The following is a 12,941-nucleotide window of genomic DNA, read 5'->3' on the forward strand; positions in this document are numbered from 1 at the left end:
AGATATGTGAAGAGAAAAAGATTAGTGAAGACAAACGCAGGTCTCTTGCAGTCAGAATCAGGTGAATTTATAATGGAGAACAAAGATATGGCAGACCAATTGAACAAATATTTTGGTTCTGTCTTCACTAAGGAAGACACAAACAACCTTCCGGAAATACTAGGGGACCGAGGGTTTAGCGAGAAGGAGGAACTGAAGGAAATCCTTATTAGTCAGGAAATTGATTAAGGGAGATTGATGGGTTTGAAGGCCGAGGGCCTGATAATCTGCATCCCAGAGTACTTAAGGAAGTGGCCCAAGAAATAGTGGATGCATTTGTGGTCATTTTCCAACATTCTATAGACTCTGGATCAATTCCTATGGATTGGAGGGTAGCTAATGTGACCCCACTTTTTAAAAAAGGAGGGAGAGAGAAAACAGGGAATTATAGACTGGTTAGCCTGACATCGGTAGTGGGGAAAATGTTGGAATCAATTATTAAAGATGTAATAGCAGCACATTTGGAAAGCAGTGACAGGATCGGTCCAAGTCAGCATGAATTTATGAAAGGGAAATCATGCTTGACAAAACTTCTAGGATTTTTTGAGGATGTAACTAGTAGAGTGGACAAGGGAGAACCAGTGGATGTGGTGTATTTGGACTTTCAAAAGGCTTTTGACAAGGTCCCACACAAGAGATTGGTGTGCAAAATTAAAACACATGGTACTGGTGGGTAATGTATTGACGTGGATAGAGAACTGGTTGGCAGACAGGAAGCAAAGAGTAGGAATAAACGGGTCCTTTTCAGAATGGTAGGCAGTGACTATTGGGGTACCACAAGGTTCAGTGTTGGGACCCAGCTATTTACAATATACATTAATGATTTAGTCGAAGGAATTGAATGTAATATCTCCAAGTTTGCTGATGACACTAAGCTGGGTGGCAGTGTGAGCTGTGAGGAGGATGCTAAGAGGCTGCAGGGTGACTTGGATAGGTTAGGTGAGTGGGCAAATGCATGCCAGATGCAGTATAATGTAGATAAATGTGAGATTATCTACTTTGGTGGCAAAAACAGGAAGGCAGAATATTATCTGAATGGTGACAGATTAGGAAAAGGGTAGGTGCAACGAGACCTGGGTGTCATGGTACATCAGTCATTGAAAGTTGGCATGCAGATATAGCAGGCGGTGAAGAAGGCAAATGGCATGTTGGCCTTCATAGCGAGAGGATGTGAATATAGGAGCAGGGAGGTCTTACTACAGTTGTACAGGGCCTTGGAGAGGCCACACCTGGAATATTGTGTTCAGTTTTGTTCTCCTAATCTGAGGCAGGACAATCTAAAGGGATCAAGGGGTATGGAGAGAAAGCAGGAATGGGGTATGAAGTTGCATGATCAGCCATTATATTGAATGGTGGTGCAGGCTCGAAGGGCCGAATGGCCTACTCCTGCACCTATTTTCTATGTTTCTATGTTCCCATAACCACCGATCATCCCAAAGCGTTTTACAGCCAATGAAGTACTTTTTGAAGTGTCATGTAATGTGGGAAATGCGGCAACCTATTTGCATACATAAGAAAATTAGAAATAGGAGCAGGAGTAGGCTATTTGGCCTCTCGAGCCTGCTCTGCCATTCAATAAGATCATGGCTGATCTTGGGCTCAGCTCCACTTCTCTGCTGCTCCCCATAACCCTTCACTCCCTTATCGCTCAAAAATCTGTCTATCTCCACCTTAAATTTATTCAATGACCCAGTCTCCACAGCTCTCTGGCATAGAGAATTCCAAAGGTTCACGACCCTCTGAGAGAAGAAATTCCTTTTCATGTCCGTTTTAAATGGGCGACTGCTTATTCTGAAATTATCCCCCAAGTTCCAGATTCCTCCACGAGGGGAAACATCCTCTCTGCATCTACTCTGTAAAGTCCTCTCAGAATCTTGTAAATTTCAATTAGATCAGTTCTCATTCTTCTAAACTCCAATGAGTATAGACCCAACCTGCTCAACCTTTCTTCATAACCAGCAAGTACCAGCACAAAAGTCCATAGAAAGTCTGTGGGCAAGTTCAAGTTTAATGAACAGTGCCAGCTGTTAATGCACCGCTGAAAGTCTGGCCCAATATATTTGATAATCAAAAACTCAGATTAATATTATTGCATGGGCTAGAAATTCATCAGGTTTACATCCATTTATCGTGTTTTGCCGCCATTTTTGTGTGGAAAAAGTAATTTTTGGGGCGGTAAACGTGATGCACAAGATTTAGCGCCGGGACGGAAAATTCACCAGCGGCTATGTGCCAGCGGTAAAAAAATACTGCCGGCCCTTTTTTTTCACCGTTTTTATGACGTAGATTGGTATGCAACGCCCCTTATCCACGGGCGATACCGCCATTATTACCGCCAGCTAAAAAACCTACCGTGAAAACTCAAGTCTTACCTGCTTAGACCCATGACACACCCAGCGCTAATGACGCCATTTTGAAAAACGGAGCAGAAGTTCAGTGTGTAAATGGATTTTCAGAGAAGGCTGCGTTTTACACAGTGAGCTTCATGTGAGTTCATTGTTTTTGAGGCAATTTGAGCACATTGGAGGACATTTGAAGACATTTAAAAGAATGGGGGCTATAATATCTCTGCCAATAATGCTGTCTTATTTTTCTATGCAGCATAGGGTTGGAAGAAGGCTTATTCAAGAGCATTATGAGCGTAATCAAAGAGCTCGCAGATGTATGGGGAGGAGGCCTCGCCCCTATGAGTTTACAGGGAACAGCGCTCATATCTGCAGCTGTCTGAGGCACAGTGCGTTCAAAGGCTGTGCTTTCAAATAGCGGTGGTCGCAGAGATATGTCAGATCATAAAGGCAGACCTACAGCCTACCAATGGAAACAGGACTGCACTGCCCGTTGAGTTGAAGGTGATTACAGCACTTGGCTTCTATGCCTCCGGCTCCTTTCAGGCATCAGCGGGGGACATATGCTGCATCCCGCAGTTCGCTACACATCGCTGCATACTGATCGTCTGCGACCATACACAGCACATCATGGCAGTCAATGCCCAGTTTCCAGGGAGCATCCATGATGCTTTCATCTTGCGTGAGAGCATTATCTCATACTTGTTCGAGCGTCAACCACAAGGCTAGAGCTGGATGCTCGGGGACAAAGGTTACGGCCTCGCCACCTGGCTCATGACACCCCTCCAGAACCCTCAGACAGAAGCCGAGCATCGCTATAATGAGACCCATATAGCCACACGCATTATCGTCGAAAAGACAATTGGAGTGCTCAAGCAGCGCTTCCAATGCCTGGACCACTCTGGAGGCTGCCTACAATACTCCCCTCAGCAGGTCATTTAGTTTATTGTGGTGTGTTGCATACTACACAATGTAGCTATCATGAGGGGACAGGAATTGCCACTGGGGATTTCAGGAGCACCTGAAGAGAGAGAGAGGAGGAGGAGGACGAGGAGCCTGGCGATTAATCCATGCCACCACCCCCACCACCACCACAGGGGAGGCCTCGTGGAGCTTTCGCCACTGCAAAAGTCTTACGTCAGCAGCTCATAAATCAACGCTTTGCTTGAACAGTGAAAGACACGTTTCACCTTTGCCTGCCTACTGTATCCCACCATGTTGACTGTTACCCCTCTTATTCTACAAATGAGACACTGCACAAGAATGGTTAAGTTGAACAAAAGAATTTATAAAACATTGTTAAATTTATGAAACATTTGTACACTGTTGGAACTTTGTAAATTTTAATTGTGAAACTTAAATAAATGTTTTACTTGAAACAATTTGTAAAACTTTTATAAAATAACCAAAACAAACAGCAACAACAATCCTCCCACCCCCGCACCAAACTTCTATTTAACTGTGGCCAACTTTCCCCCCCGATCTTAACCCTCCCCCCCCCCCCCACCTCGCTTCTTGCTCCAACATCTACCTGCATTGGGAACAAGACTATGCGGAGCAAAACGCGCAGAACGCTGCTGTTGTTCGGGGAGAGACAATGGAGACACCATTGGATGCCCTGGAGAAGCCCGGGGTATGGAAGGCCCGGCTTCTGAGTCGAAAGGCTCTTGCTCGGCCTCCCCATTCACAGGTGCTGTCGGTCTAGGTGGTATGACACTGGGGACAGCAGTGCCAAAAGGCGAGACCATCAATTGCCGCAGGGCATTGACAGCCTCGGTGTTCTCCCAGATTGTGACATGTCCGCAGATTGTGTCACAGATTGTGTCGTGATGTTGCCGAAATGCCACCCAGGGCTTGGAGGCACTCTTGACTGAGTTCGACGCTCTCCCTTGACAGTCCCACCATGTCCAGGTGTGCGTCTGCCTGTCTTTCAGCAGTCCGGCTTTGGCGACTCAACCTCCGCAGAGACGGCATATGGGGTTCTACCCTGGGGGGTGCGCTGCTGCACACAACTTGGACCTGCTGCCTCGGATGGGACAAAGCCTGTGAATATGGCTTCCTCCAAGGAACTTGTGGCCACAGCTAATAGACGTGTTCACTGCATCGTTCCCTCTACCCCCAGTACCTCCTCCACCCCCTCCAATCCCTCCACTCCCAGCACCCTTTCCACACCCAGCACCACCTCCACCTGCACCAACAACACTCCCCCGCAACAGCTTCCTGTGGGGGGACCTTAGCGTGCCCTTCATTTTCCTCTTCGACCCACACACGATGGGTTGAGGTTGAAGCTTGCATAGAATGATGTGGCGCCTCAGAATCGTCATCTGCAAAATAAAAAACAACAGACGAGTGGTTAGCAGCAGGGAGGGGGCAGGGTGACATGAGTATGGTCACATAGCACAGGCTTATTTGAAGGACCACCACTACTGCATAATATGACATCGAGAAACATCGCATCACATTACCCGAACTTGAGTCCAGCGACACTGCATGACATTACCCCAACCCGAGTCCACAGACACTACATGACATGACCCCAACCCAGCCCGGGATTTTCCAAGACTTACCCTCAGTTCCGAACATGGGCTCAGTGCATGGGTAGTTGATCTCCTGTGGGCACCAATTATGCCTGCCACGCGTTCCTCCGGGTCAGTCAAGGGATACGTATTGGGTGGATCACCGCCTGTCCGTCACTGCTCGCGCCGATTGTGTGACAGCTTTTAATGCAAAAATGACAATAGCAATGGTTACCAGAGTGTCCTTCTGCTCTTGTGGTCATCAAAGCACTTATATCATACTGTGTGCATTTAATACAGTCCTCTGTTTAATGGCCCTGGAAGCTGCACGTGGTTCATGAGGAAGACATCGAAGTGCAGAAACATCTTTTAAGATCTCAGAAAGCAATCATAATAATGTGTAAAGATCATTCGTGGAAAATAAGATGCAAGACTAAGTCTACCGACAGCAACATGTGCCAGATTTACAATTTAAGTAATCAAGGAGCGCATGAATAAAAATATTATTTACTCTCACTACCCTGCAATGGTCATTCCACCTCTTCCTGCATTGTTGGTAGTCCCTGGGAATATCATCCGTTGAGGACATCTCCTCCTAAGGATAAGGGGTAAGCCATTTAGGACCGAGGTGAGGAGAAACTTCTTCACCCAGAGAGTGGTGAACCTGTGGAATTCTCTACCACAGAAAGTTGTTGAGGCCAATTCACTAAATATATTCAAAAAGGAGTTAGATGTAGTCCTTACTACTAGGGGGATCAAGGGGTATGGCGAGAAAGCAGGAATGGGGTACTGAAGTTGCATGTTCAGCCATGAACTCATTGAATGGCGGTGCAGGCTCGAAGGGCCGAATGGCCTACTCCTGCACCTATTTTCTATGTTTCTATGCAACAGTGGTCCAAAATCTTTTTACAATGGTGAGGGGGGATGGTTACCTCGACCCCTCCTGTTAAACTTCCCCCATCTACTCTCAATAACTGTTATAAGTGACTCATTCACATCACAACTACATTTTCTGGCCCACTGCCTGCTCTGATCAATGTGCTGCATCTTCTTCTGTGTCTTAAAAATTGATGATTGAGAACTGGGTGTACTGCACATGCACATCCTAATACCTGACCAGAATCGCGGGGAAAAAAAATGTTGAAAAAAAAAATTTCCGCATACGCATAGCGCTGAATTTGGTTCCGGTGCACAAATTTCATCATGCAAGACTGGATTTTACCCCTACCAACAGTCACCGTTTGGCTAATTTTGCGGCCTTCCGTTATGGGGTATTCCGGCAGTAAAGAAAAATCTGAATCCTCAAATACCGTCCAAAAACCAGTCATGGCAGTATTTTTTGAATTTCTAGCCTTTCGTTGTGACACCATCCGAGTTTTGACTCGAACCCGAAAACGGCCCAACCCATATGCCTGGAATCGCGCCTCGCAATGACTGCCTGGGAAACCAGAGTGATCCAGCCATGCTGGATGCGGTGAGGAAGGTAAAATGCTGCAAAGGTAAGTGCGAGTGTTTATTCTTTTAATTTTTTTTTTAGTGCTTTGTGTTGTGGTGGCGTGGGCAATGGTTTGGGAATGTTTTTGTGTTTTTTTTAAGGTTTTTCTCCCCCCCGTCCCTCCAAGGCAATCTCTCGGAGTGCACACGGCCCGGCACTTTAGTTCGTGAGTTTCCCATTTTATGCGCATCGAAAGTTGTACAACGCCTCCCTTCATGCTGCGCACCCTGGCGCAAGACCCAGATGGTGAAAGTTCCCGACTAAAGCGCAACCTATTCCCAGCCGGTAACTTTCCCGCCCCGCCTCCATTTTCACCCTGAAAACAGAAAGGCCTAAAATTCAGCACTTAGAGTATAATCTATAGGGCTGCCATCACAGAACCCTCCGTCAATGGAAATCGGAGGAAATACAATACATATTTTGTGATGGAGTAATGAACTAAGTAACTGAAACAATGAAAAGTAGAATGCAGCCAAGGCAACGTCTTGAAAATTGAAGACAGAAAATGAACAGTGAGGATGGAGCCACTTAGAAAAGACTATAGGACATAGAACTCCTTGAAGTCAAACATGCAAGATGGAAGAAAAGCTAGCAGGCTAGTACTGGTTTGTGAGTACACCAATGCCCCAGCATTTTTCTCTCTTGGCCATTTGAAGGAAAGAGAATGGTGGATTTTAACCTTCAGCAGTTTTCAGGCGGGCAGGGTGAGTGCATAGCAAAATCACTGTCATAGATTTTAGACCTGGGATATTTAAAGTCCCAGATCACATCCACATGCGAGCAGTCAGCTGCCGGCCCAAAACTCAGCGGAAAGTGCCAGCTGGCTGGCTGGCGTGAGAGGGAGGTCAGCTGCCCCAGAGGCCATTCACTAGCTCGAAGAGAAGGCTTGCCAGCAGGCAGTTAAGTTGTGGGGAGCTGTTCGGCAGGGACTTGTGGGTGGAGAGGGGGAGCCTGGGCAGCAGATGTCCAGAATTTTCTCATGTGGCCGAAAGCAGCACTGTTGATGTTCCTGGTCCCACTAAGGAAAGTATTTTACTTACATTGGAGGGTGTCCACTTTCTTCAGACCTGGTGTCACTGAGCAGGCAATCCACGCAAATTGGGGTTAAAATGCCATCAGGGTACTATTGAAGCCATAGGACCTAAACAAGCATTTATGCAATAAAAACAGAAACTGCTGGAAATACTCAGCAGGTCATAAGAACATAAGAACATAAGAATTAGGAACAGGAGTAGGCCATCAAGCCCCTCGAGCCTGCTCCGCCATTCAACAAGATCATGGCTGATCTGGCCGTGGACTCAGTTCCACTTACCCGCCCGCTCCCTGTAACCCTTAATTCCCTTATTGGTTAAAAATCTATCTATCTGTGATTTGAATACATTCAATGAGCTAGCCTCAACTGCTTCCTTGGGCAGAGAATTCCACAGATTCACAACCCTCTGGGAGAAGAAATTCCTTCTCAACTCGGTTTTAAATTGGCTCCCCCGTATTTTGAGGCTGTGCCCCCTAGTTCTAGTCTCCCCGACCTGTGGAAACAACCTCTCTGCCTCGATCTTGTCTATCCCTTTCATTATTTTAAATGTTTCTATAAGATCCCCCCTCATCCTTCTGAACTCCAAGGAGTAAAGACCCAGTCTACTCAATCTATCATCAAAAGGTAACCCCCTCATCTCCGGAATCAGCCTAGTGAATCATCTCTGTACCCCCTCCAAAGCTAGTATATCCTTCCTTAAGTAAGGTGACCAAAACTGCACGTAGTACTCCAGGTGCAGCCTCACCAATACCCTGTACAGTTGCAGCAGGACCTCCCTGCTTTTGTATTCCATCCCTCAGGCAGATTTATTTCAGATTTCCAGCATCCGCAGTATTTGGCTTTTGTATCAGCATTTATGTATGTAGCTCCTGCTCGAGTCTGCGCCTCAGCAGTATTAAAATTGGAAATCAGTGAGAACAGAGTGGGAAATGGAGGAACTGGGGCCAAAATTCAGGCCCGCCAGAAATCAGGCGCACCCACCATCTTTTTGGCACCTGTAGTGTATGTAGGCACCTTTAGTAATGATTCCACGAGGCAGGGTATGGTACTTGAACTGTGCAGACCTGCAGTCCTTTATTCGCAGCTCCTGAGTGCTGACAACAAGCTGTGTGTTCCTTTTTATACTGGGTTACCTGCCGTGTGCAGGCAACCCCTGGGTCTCCAGCAACAGCACCCTCTAGTGTACCGGTAAGGTGTGTACAGTACAAGGGTACATTCAGTGTTGCATGACAGTGTTACAGACATCACACAGTGAACAGGCATGCCTACACAACAGCACCATTACTGCTGCTATGTTTGCGGCGGGCATTCGATCGATTTTCATGGATTCTTTTGAAAAAATAGCATCCGGCGGTAATGAGTGGCAGTAATTGGGAGTTTGCAGCGGTGTGGATGGGTTGATTGGAGTGGGATCACCACTGAGAAATTCACCCTTCTGGTCATGTGCAGCTAGCGAGCCAGCTGCTCCCTGGCCTTCTCAAAGGGCAGGGTTTGCAGCTAGGCCCTGAGGAGGGAAGGAGTTGTGTTGAGGGAGAGCTGGTGCTGCTGGACCAAGAAGGGTGATTTTACGATGCCGAGCTGGACACTCTAATGCAGGCTGTGGAGGGAAGGAGGTGAATCCTGTACCCAGACACTCGCGAGGTATTTACCAATGCCTGGAGAGAGATTGCTGTGGAGGTCTTAGGGACTTCCATTCATAACCACACCACCATGCAGTGCAGTGCAGAAAACGGCTGAACAACATCATCCATCTGATGAAAGTGAGTACCTGTTCCATCAACTGCTGACCTTCCATCTGTGAGCCTCTCCTTCATCCTTCCCTTATTACCCACCTTCACTGTATAGTCACTGAAGCAGCATTTCATTGCTGAGGCTATATATATATATCGCAATGGAGGCTCCCTCTCATCTCACAGTTACAGCTGCATGTCAGGGACACACACTTCTGCACTCATTTCTGATGTGTCATCACAGTGGTACTCACCAACCATTCTATGTTCTGAAGGCCAAAATTGCACACAACAGGATGGAGCAAAGGAGGACTGGTGGTGGCGAGGCTGAGCTCCAAATTCTCACAACCTTGGAGGAGAAGGTCGAGGCGCTCGTTGGCAGACATGTTGCCTTCCCTGTGGCCACTGGTACTGGTGATGGCGATGTGGGTAAGCGAAGGCCCTCCTTTAAAGCTCTCTCTCCCTGAATGCTCCAGCGCCTACTATGTCTTTCCCTCTGAATGTCTGTTAGTTGCAGCCTCCATGTGTCAATTTCCCACCTCCCCCTCACAGCAGCCCTCTCCCATTTATGCTTGCAGATGAGACCGCCCCTGAGGCTTCCGGTACTGACGATGCCGATGTGGGCAGCATGGGTAAATGAGGCCATCCTTTAATGCTATCTCTTCCTGAAAGTGTTTAAGTGAAGGCCCTCCTTTAATGATCTCTCTCCCTGAATGCGCCAGCGTCGACTGTGCCTTTCCTTCTAAAAGTCTGCTCATTGCAGCTTCCATGCATCAATCCCCTACCTCACCCTCACGGCAGCCCTTCTCCCATTTATGCTTGCAGATGAGAGGCCGAGTGTCAGCCAGGAGACAGAGGCACCACCTGTGAAATCAGCACCAGGCCTGGAGACAACTACAGAACCGAGTGGCAGCACAGGAGACAGAGAGGCACCACCTGTCAGCCCAGTGCCAGGCCTCGATAACACCCTTGAAGACAGCAATACCGAGATGCCTAATGACAGTATCGAGGACATTGTGGGCTCCAGCCTTGCTGACACCCTGGAATGCACTCCATCTTTTGGAGGCTTAATGATGAGGAAGAGGAAGAGGAGGACACTGCTGGCAGCATCGCATCACTGCTTCCATCCACATGCGCCAGCTCGGATACTGGGAGTGTGCGGTCCAATCTAGTTCAGATAGTACAGGGGTCTGCACTGGGTGTTGCATCAGGGCATAGAGGGCTCCAACATGGTGCAGCATCTCCCCAAGGGGCGAGTTCGCACTGAAGTTCTGCTGAGGAGGACTCAGACAGGTCCATCGATGTTGCGGCTTATGAGAGAAGGGTGGACGCCATGCTTTCCCAGATGTTGGGGGCACTGGAAGTGGTGAGGAGCGTGGAGGAGTCCGGCTCCCGCATAGTTGACAGCTCTGCGCACTCCATGGAGCCCATCATTGCCAGTGTGCAGGCGATGGTGGACTTCCAGATTGTCCATGCGGATCTAGCTGTGATGTCGCAACTTGTAGGTGATGTGGCAGGTGCCATTGCAGCACAGGTGCGACGGAACGAGCGTATCGGGGCTGCTTTGGAGAGGATGGCGGTGGCCCTGGAAGTGCAGAATGCTTTTATGCTCTCTGGGCAACAGGCCACGGAGCGTCACACTGCCACCATGTCTGCTGGCTTTGAGACTGTGATTGCTCTCATGCAGTCTCAGCTCGATGCCACCCAACACCTCACTGTTGCCTTCACGGCTGGGTCCACCACAGGCCACGGGGGACATCCTCCAGCGGCTGGCCCCTCATGAGAGCCAGGTTGTACAGCATGCAGCAGACCACCACGAATATGGAGACCCATCCAGGAAAGTACTGCAAAACACCACCAGAGCAGTCCAGGCAACAGAACCTTTGTTTGAGGATCCCAATGTAGTGCTCGATGATGCACCCGGTGGCAGAATGAGCGTCGTTGCATGCATGCTCGGCCGCAGTCCTGGGGTTCCGAAGGGGAGTCAGCAGCCAAGTGGACAGGGGATATCCCTTGTCCCCAAGCAGCCATCCACAATCCTGGTTTGGCCCGGTGAAGACTGCAGGCACACTGCTCTGACGCAGGATGAACGAATCGTGGCTGCTGCCTGGATACCGGGCATCAACTGCCAGGATCCGATGCTGGTGGTCGCACACCAGCTGCACATTCAGGGACTGGAATTCCTTTCTGTTCATAAAGATTTCGGGATGGTTTTGTGGCGCCCTCAGGCCAACATGTGTGCAGTCGATGGCACCACCCTGCACCCTGGAGAACCCTGCAATCCTGACACATCTGACCTGCCGCTCCACCTGCTTCTCCCTGGTATTCGGGAAGGAGATATATTGCAGTCTTCTCTTATACAGAGCATCGGTCACCTGCCGGACGGAGAATTGGGGTATGTTGGAGATGTCTGCAGTTGCAGACTGGAAAGAGCCCGTCGCGCAAAAGTTGAGAGCAATGGTGACCTTGGCCTCAACTCTGAGCGCTGTCCTGAGCTTTGTCTAAGGCTGCAGCTCTACCTGCAGGAGATTGCACAGCTCCCTCAGTATGTGTCATGTATGTAACCACAATGTAACACCACTGTATTGCTGTATACACTCAACCTAGATGCACACCTTGACCACAAGGGGTGAACTTGTGGGAGACACTCCTTACCTAATCACACGGATATAAAAAGGGAGGTCCCATGCAGGGTCATCGTCTTTGAAGTCCTGTGAATAAAGAGTTAAGGTCACAGAGTGACCTTGTCCCCAGAATGTGCCTCGTGTGGTTTCATACTGTAGAGTAAGGACTTTACATTGGCGACGAGAAACGGGAATTCACGACCCATGAGAATGGCCACCAGTAGCACAGAGGAATGGTACTGTGTTGGGGAAGACTGGGACAATTTTGTCGAGAGGCTTCAGCAAAGCTTTGTTATGAAAGAATGGCTGGGGGATGCAGCGGCCGACAAGCGAAGGGCTCATCTTTTGACCGGCTGCAGACCAAAGACTTACGCACTCATGAAGGACTTACTAGTACCCGAAAAGCCGACGGACAAAACCTTTGAAGAACTTAGCAAATTGATCAGGGAGCACCTCAAACCGGCGAGTAGCATACATATGGCCCAACACAGATTTTACACCCACTGACGTCGTGAAGGACAGAGCATACCGGACTTCGTAGTGGACCTCCGGCGTTTGGCCAGCCTCTGTAAGTACACAGACGCCTGCAGGAGGGAGATGCTAAGTGAGATCTTTATCGAGGGCATCCGTCATGTGGGAATTTTCCGTAAATTAATTGAGACCAAGGATTTGACCTTGGTAGCGGCGGTGTTGATAGCTCAAACTTTCATGGCAGGGGAGGAAGAGACAAAAATAATATACGCGCGCAATTCTGCCTCTAACGCAGCGATGGATCAGGGAGTCAGCATCATCAATGCGACTCAGAGCCCCGCAGGCAGACAGGGGCAATCCGACACTCCCCAGGCAGCAATTGACCCCAGAGTAGGACTTCAACAGAGACAATGGCAGACTGAATGGACATTCACGCCATCACAGTGGACAATGCGGCCCGGGATGGAGCCATTGACACCCACTAATAGGGTACTTAAGAGCAGTCAAAGGGACAGTCAGCGCGGAATGCCTGGCTATAGTCCCTTTGTTCCCAACAATGGAAACTTTAACTCATGCTGGAGGTGTGGGGGAAAACACTGAGCTAGATCTTGCAGATTTCAACAGTTTGTCTGCAGGAACTGCAATCTCAGTGGCCACTTAAGCTTGAATGTGCAGGAAATCTGAAACC

General features: G+C 48.6%; 1 long non-coding RNA gene across 1 annotated transcript; it reads right to left on the minus strand.

Annotated features, from left to right (window-relative positions):
• Positions 1-4,576: 4,576 nt before the first annotated feature.
• LOC139262141 (uncharacterized) lies at positions 4,577-8,478 on the minus strand. The gene is made up of 3 exons (XR_011592911.1): positions 8,410-8,478; positions 4,952-5,101; positions 4,577-4,708 (listed from the first exon to the last, which is right to left on the minus strand). It is a non-coding gene; the product is annotated as an uncharacterized lncRNA (long non-coding RNA).
• Positions 8,479-12,941: the final 4,463 nt, after the last annotated feature.

The sequence above is a fragment of the Pristiophorus japonicus genome, chromosome 4 (assembly GCF_044704955.1).
Source record: "Pristiophorus japonicus isolate sPriJap1 chromosome 4, sPriJap1.hap1, whole genome shotgun sequence".
NCBI classification, from domain to species: Eukaryota; Metazoa; Chordata; class Chondrichthyes; family Pristiophoridae; genus Pristiophorus; species Pristiophorus japonicus.